The following is a 7,680-nucleotide window of genomic DNA, read 5'->3' as shown; positions in this document are numbered from 1 at the left end:
GCCTTGATTGGCGTCGCCCTTCGGCCAATGGAAACCAGCATCGGCGACCGGGTGCCTCCTTTCGGATCATCCCATTGGCGGGCGGGGGTTGTACCTCGGTTGACCTGCAGGGGCCGGGAGGCGACGCAATCCCAGTCGGCCCCTGCTCGTCGGCCGGTGGAACCCCGTGTCACCTTTTTTTTGGGGCGGCCCGCCATTTCCGAGCGAGGAGGAGGGGAAGATGGAGGGAGGAGGGGCTGCGGAGGTAGCCGCGGCCGCAGCTGCAAAGCCTCTCAGACTGAGGCCGGTTTTGGCGAGTGGGGGTTGGATTCAGCTGCAAACAGAGTGATAACGAATGGTTACCTGAGGGAGGCGGGGGGGTGGGGGTGGGAGGGAGATAGGCCCAAACATAACAACAAGCCTGGCTTCCCTTGTTTTTTTTTCTCGCGTTTAAAAATCCTCTTTGGTCAATCAACAGCAAAAAAATTCCGCCCCCGCCTCTCTCAGCAAACCTCCACCCCCCGGACACGTCAGAGTGAAGTGCTAACGGCTCGGTCGGCGTCCCCAGGAAAGGCCGAGGCTCCGCATGAGGCCTAGTTGGATGAGCCTTTCACAGTAGCACACACACAAAAAAAAACTATACACACAAGGGAAGAGAGAGTGAGAGTGGAGAAAAAAAGAGAACGTTATAAGAGGGGAGAAGGCAGTCCCATTCAGAAACGATTATTGAGAGAAATCGGTGAGTTTTCCTGTTTATAATTAGGTTGCCAAGGAATTTGATGGTTTTTATTGGTGTGGGTGTTGGTGTTTGCATAATGAACACTACGCACTTTTAAAAATGAATTCTTAAACAGATGATCATTCATCCTTTTTCATTGCAGTCTTCAAAACTTTAATGTGGAAGGTCTAAGTTGGGGAATATGTATTTTGGTGGTAGATTTATTCCATCTCTTGCAACTTCATCTCTGGCATTTTCTTCATGAGTAATGCAACTTAAAAGAGAGAGGAAGGGCCCCAGGGAAACATTCAGACAGGAGCCATTAACCGATCCTGGGGTCTGCTCAGGTATTTCTTTCAAACGTCATCTCCATTCAGGCAGCTCAGCTCTCATAATGCTTAATTATCATCACTCTTAATTCCGTGTTATCTAAATTATGCAGACATTAGTGGAATTGGCGTTTTGAAACATTTTGTTTAACTCACGAAACGTATTTTCAAGTTGCATTGATCAGAAAATCTTAGATTTTGGTTTATTTTTGTGTGAAATTCGATTCTGGCATTGTTTTCCGTCACAGTAAGATAAAATTAGAATGGCAGATAGGATTTCTGTTGCTATTTTTAGTTGGACAATTATGAATAAATAGTTGGATTATTATTTGCAGTGAAGGACCTTTATTTTGTATTCTTGTAATGGAGCATGGCCTCTTCGAACCACATGGTCTAGAAAGGTGTTCGAGATTATGATGACACATGTTTGTTTTAGTTGTGCCTGCCTTAGATGGATTTTGATTGCAGTATTTCCAATAAATTACCAAGTTAGTTTTCACCAGTTACGTTGGAATGAAATGCGAAATTCAAGTTAGAAGCTTTTTAGCCATCTGGGTGAAAAAATGGTAGTTGTTTCATAAATCAACTCCTAATGAAAGGTGTTAATACTCGCCGTCAGTACATTTTATCTTTGTCAGTACTGTTTCTGAGACGCTTGATGTTAATTTCTCATTTGAACCCTGTACATATTTTATGTGGATCATTTAAAACTAGGTGGAGGAGGGAAAGAGGGAACTTCTGTTGGAAGTCGAACTCTGCAGTTTATTACAAAGCGGAGTAGGGTGGTGGTGTTTCTTTCGATGTTCCTCTGAGGCCTTGCAATAAATTGCAGTAAATTTAACATCTGCGTCACTAGGAAGCCAAATCTTGTCTTATAAAACATCTTCAGCCTAAGAATGCTAATTACTAATATTGTGTTTAACGTTGATCCTGTTTTCGATAGTAAGAAACATACCAGGTTAATTTTCTTGGTCTGTAAAGGAATCGTGGTTATCCATAACCTAAACTCTGACCTAGTTATTTATCCTTAAATCTTCAGAGGTAACTTGTGCCGTGTGTGAGTGAGAGAGAGAGAGAGAGCGAGAGGGAGCGAGAGAGAGAGAGCGAGGGAGGGAGAAGGGGGGGGGGGGGGGTGGTTGAATGGTGTTGGGGGAAGGGTTGGTAGTCTGCTCTTACTGTGTGTTGGTTTTGTCTGAAGGTTTTTTTAAGGTTGGTCTTCGAGTGGTTATTTTAAAGTTATTTGGTTTTCATATCGAATTTCTTGGAAATTGCTTTAGTGATAAAAGGTAAGACTAAACATTAAACGAAGAGGTTAAACGTAGAAGAACCCAGCTTCTTATTTTACTGAAATTATATAGATCTGCAAAATATTGATTAATTGCATATGATTTTTTTTCTGTGTTAACTTCGAAAGCTAGATCTGATTTGCTGCTTTATTTAAAGTAATTTAATCCATATTAGTGGCTGAGAAAGCATAAAATCGATTATTAGGACCCCGCGTTGTAATTGCAGAATTCAAAAAGAGAGAAAACAGGTTGGCATTGTGTTCGTTTTAGTAGAACGGTTTATTGTGTGGACAGAAAATTGTACTTTATGCTGGATGATGCTTGGTGTATTCGGTGTAAGCGGAAATTGAGTCTGAGGCTTTGAAGTTAGGGTAAGGCCCGATCTGTCTGGGAAGCTGGTTTGCTCTTCAGTGGCCTGACACAAATGTTTAGCGCTAAACAGTCGATACAACACCTGTACAGGTCTTCTACTTCCTTGGATACGGATGGCGAAAGTGGATGTGTTACGTTTATTTTGTTGTAAGAGGTCAGTGATGAATTCTCCCATATTGTATTTTTAATAAAAATGGGGGAGGGGTAGAGCAACCACGTACTGGATACTGAACTAGAAATATATATATTAAAATCAAATACTGCCTGTACTTCAGTTTTAACTATCTTGTGAATAAGTTTTGAGATTGTTAATTTAAAAACAATGATTGATTTTCTTATGGACGTTTGGGAAAATTCCTGTACAAGAACCATAGTGGGGGGAGGGGACTGATTTTAAATCTAGCTCCATCAGTCCTAAGCACTTCGACAGATGAAAGGCTCAAAAAATTATATTATTTAAAAAAACCCATTAAATTTGCTGGTGAGAGTTTGTGTGAGGGGAAAGTTAAAGCACATTATTCATATTTTGGGGCGTTAAAGAATCTGTAGTTTGCATACTTGCAGGTTTTCAAATCTGTAAAGAAGCCTGATATCAAGAAGACTCCTGTTTGATACTACCAAAAGTACAATATTGTTCGGGAGTCCATGTTTTTGTTACGTTCGACACTAGTTTTTGATCCCGGCATTCGTTTTGTTTTTTTAGCGAATACTATCTTACTAGCATGTTTTGCGTAGCTGGAGGATTTTGGGGTGTTATGACTCTGTCCCAAGAAGGAAAAATTAAGTTCGAAATCAAAATGGTCTGAATGATTCGTACATTCCATAGTGTACGTGTTCCAAGCAATCGATTACGAACAAATGCGCGTTCGTTTATTATCTAATACTTTTATAGGTGATCAGTCAATACAAGAGGGACTAAAGTTGGTGCCATTTGTAGCTACGGGGCAATCCTAACAGTTACTTTAAAGATTCTGTTGCAGTTGAGGTTATGGGGGAGGGGCGGGGGCTTTATGCAGAATGCCGCTTCATTGATGCACTGTAGTGAACGTTGTAATGCATTCTTCAAGTCACGAACTCAAATTGCTCCCGAAACTAACCTATATTTGTGTTATTTGCTGAGTTTGTGCATTATTTTATGTTAGAAATTCAATTTTAATATGCATTTTAAAATTCTCACTGCTTCTGTTGACGTTTCTTTTGTGATTTAACGGTTATCTCAAACGCGTGCCCTATAAATAAAAGTACACCAAATATTTTTTATTGAAAAGTTGCAAAAATATATGGCATTGTGAAATTCGATCTTGCGTGAAGTTCCATCGTGCATTAATGATGATTGAGGCGCGTTGTCCGAGTGAAGACTGAATTTTGGTCACGCTAATAAATAAATAGTCCATCTCTCTAACATTAAACTTTCAAAGATAAAACCGTTCTTCAGATTTTGTTTTATCCCCGTATCAGTATGGCACGACAAAATATTTAAAGCAACTTAGCCTTTTTTGCTTTGGCAAGGAAACTGATGAGTTGGATGTTAGGATATGGTTTCATCCATTGCAGAGGATGTGAGGGCAAATCATGTTATTCAGATTGCAACGAATATAGAATTTCATCACAAAGAACGTGGAAGATTATAATCGATTATCTTTTTTTAAAAAGAATATAGCATTTGTTAGATAATAAGTACTCATTGCTGTCGGCCCACATCAAGCCTGGAGCTGGAGTGATTACTCCGTTTAGAGTACGCCGATCTAGGCTTTCGGGCTTTCTACAATTTACGCGAATGTTTATATTATACTTACTTTATGTAACTCTAATTAGCCTGAGAGTATTGTCATGAAAAATCCGTGAAAGGCGATGGTTTTAGTTGAGTAGGCCTTTTATGGAAATAGCTGCATTTGGCTGCGATCAGGCTGCTTCGGTGGTTTTACTGCGTTGTAGCCTTCATTTGCATGCGTGGATTCCTGCGAAAAATCTTTTGAGTGTTCTAAATAAAATTATATTGACCTATTTTTGAAAGCAATAGGTAGCCAGCTCCGAAAACTCGAGATTACAAAATTTCTTTTATATTACTCCAGTATCCTTGCTCCATTCCATAATAATATTTGAATTGAAATTGATTTGGAGTTAAGTTGCAGCTGCAAATTCTTTAATGTAAGTGAGTGGGATAATTATGTGCAAATCTAAATTGTAGTTGCTTAGCGATTGCCATTGATAAACCTTTTGCATCTACAGCTTGCATTCGCTGTGTCTGTGGAAAAAAAAGTAGGAAAATGGTGACGTTAAATCGTATTGCATTGTCCTCATTAACCATCTCCTAATTACTGTTACATAAAATGGTCATTGGAATTACAGCCATAGGATCATCACCACTGTGGACTTTTTCCTGTGTGTAGTAGTTCCGATTGAGTGCTAATTTGATATATAACGTCTGGGAAAAGAGACATGGCCGCAGTTCCAAAGCACTTGTTTTCAAAGAGGCATGACCCGCGGCTCCACTAAAGGAAGCTAAATTTAAGTCGCAATTTTCCTAATTTCGATTCCCCCAAATCTGATTTGTTTGCCAAATTCTATGCATAAAGTTATAATTCAAATTATAAAGTTAAATTTAAATGCAAGTAAAATAACTCCATCCTGTCCGATGATATCATAGCCATGGTGATTGATCAAGGAAACTAATGAGAAAATATTTGTCGCTCTATGCGCAACACCTTTAGAAATTAGTTGGCTATGGTTTGTTTGCTATGAGTTTTGGATCTTGGCGTGTTGACAGACCACATTTGATCTAACGTTAGGCAATTGGTTCAAGTTACGTTTCCCTTATCCTGTATAAGGATTTAGGATGAGATATGCAAATTAGCTACTTTGGTCACATTTTCTTCAGGCGTTTGGAATGATTCCAAGACGAATTTCCACCTCATCTTGTGATTGGTTATTTGGTTTTTGATTGGCTGATTATAGTTATAAGAATTGTAGAAAAGAAAAAAAAGCTTTGCTTGTTTGTGACTAAGAAATTCTTCGGATTAATATTCAAAGATCGCGTTTATTAAACATGGTTTGGACTTCTCCTCAACCGGAAATTATTGTCGAAATACTGCGAGACTTACTCCACGTATTCAAATAAGATCAGCAAACTTTTCCTTTTTTGGAGAACGCTACAGCCTAACGTCCGTTGGTGTTTGTTTAATGCCTTAAGACGAGGATTTTAAAAATCACTGCCAGGGTTACATTCTAACATTTCTGGTCAGTCAGAGATGTTTCCAGTGGCGAACTGCCCACCTCCCATCTCTGACCATTGATTGGTACGTGTGGCTCTTTGGTTTTCTAGTGGTTGAAAAAATGTCCTTACCTGAGACATTTAGATATTAAGTCTATTGACGGGGAGAGGAGGGGCGAAACACCGGCACCATTTTAAGGACAATTAATTAGTGGCGATTTCTTGAAAATCAAATGCACCGGTAACACTCTACCATCTTAACGGGACTGTGGGAAAAAAAAAACGAAGGCTATCTGGGCAGCCATGAATTAGGACCGCCATTTTTAACAGGGCAATGAGCACGTACACAATCTTTAAACTTTTTGTCGAGATTGATTTGCGTTTTTCATTAGACGAGACACTGCTCTCTCTCTCACTTTGGATTTTCCGGTGTAATGTCACAATGTAACAGGAATGCAGAACGTGCGATTGCAGAAACAGCCGGTGCCTGGAGGTGTATTAATATTCTCAGGGATTGCATCATCTTCGCTCCCACTGGGCCCCTACAAACCTTTCCAGCTGTAAAGTAGCCAAAAATAAACCAATTATGAAAGAGCACAAACATAGGCGGCGGTTTTTTTCCAGCATATGTAAAAATAAGATGAACTGTAATGCCATTGTACCTCAATTTAAAGCCTATGACAGCAAACAGATTAATTTTATACAATTTAAAATTCTAAAATGTTACTATTCTTCACATGTAAGTAATCTACGAAAGCACCCTAGCATTTGTATTCCGCCACCCCCCTCCCCATTGTGCAATTAGACTGGCGATAGATTCATATGCTTTCCTTCGAAGATGAAGGGTATCGTTCCAGTTTGCTTTGGACATATTGCGCTTACATTTCCTAAATAAGGTCGGTTGGTAGGAAGAAAACGATTTGTTAATTTTGTGCCAGAGAAGCATGACGTAGTGACGTTTTTGGCGCCTGCGCACGAATCGAATATTGCAGCCATTCTTGAGTCCTTCCTGTGAGGGGCCATCCCAGACGTATAAATCATTTGTTATCTACGTTTCCCGTCGGAAACCACCAAATTCCATCGTCAATTGTGGAAATTCAGTCAACCACGAATCCTGTTTACGATTCTCTTTAGCACAATAAAATCGAATGCAAGACGTGCAACAAGCCACCCATCAAATGTAGGAAAAATAGAAAAGCGGTTTTAAAAAAGCGGGTGTAATGGGAATTGGCAGAGGTCGAGTATGAAAGTGCAAGAAATCCACAACAGTATCATAGAAAGTGACGTTCTAAAAAAGTTTCATCTCCAGTCTCTGCTGTTGGAGCAGACTTAAAGGATATAAAAAGGAATAAGCCATTAAGCCAATTCTTGAGATCATAGCAGACCCGACCATTTTCCTTCTCTCAACTTCCAGTCCAGACATAACAGGTGATCTTTGACCAAACATATTCATGTTTGTGCAAGAGTAGTCAACGTTAACTCATACTGTACTTAAAAACGCTCTCATCGAAAGGTTTTCTCTTTTGATAAATTGAAATTTCAGTAATTACTGTACTTCTAGATTGAAACAAGATGCATAATTTTTACAATGGGGGGGGGGGGGAAAGCACCAAGTTGGGAGAGGAAAAAGCAAAAAAAAAAGTTTTGCAGCATTCAACTTGGGTTTTAAGTGCCTGCAGGACAATTGAGGCAAGGCAAAAGGCTTTGGATTATTTTAAGAAAGAAATTTAATTCTAATATGTTGGTATGGATCTTGGTTGTAATGTTTGATGCAGGGAAAATAAA

General features: G+C 39.5%; 1 protein-coding gene across 14 annotated transcripts in view; it reads left to right on the top strand.

Annotated features, from left to right (window-relative positions):
* Positions 1 to 180: 180 nt before the first annotated feature.
* The window catches only part of setd5 (SET domain containing 5), a 158,836-nt gene continuing 151,336 nt past the window's right edge, over positions 181 to 7,680 (top strand). For 7 of the 14 annotated variants that reach the window (XM_069936675.1, XM_069936679.1, XM_069936677.1 and 4 more), the window contains exon 1: positions 344 to 718. The gene's annotated coding sequence lies outside the window, so the exon portion shown is untranslated. Of the gene's footprint in view, positions 245 to 340; positions 719 to 2,204; positions 2,313 to 7,680 lie in introns of those variants that run through there. The other 7 variants (XR_011357310.1, XM_069936681.1, XM_069936682.1 and 4 more) reach the window with 5 other exon arrangements.

The sequence above is a fragment of the Narcine bancroftii genome, chromosome 5 (assembly GCF_036971445.1).
Source record: "Narcine bancroftii isolate sNarBan1 chromosome 5, sNarBan1.hap1, whole genome shotgun sequence".
Lineage (NCBI taxonomy): Eukaryota > Metazoa > Chordata > Chondrichthyes > Torpediniformes > Narcinidae > Narcine > Narcine bancroftii.
The sequence above is the reverse complement of the archived record's forward strand: the minus strand, read 5'-3'. Positions and strand labels throughout refer to the sequence as shown.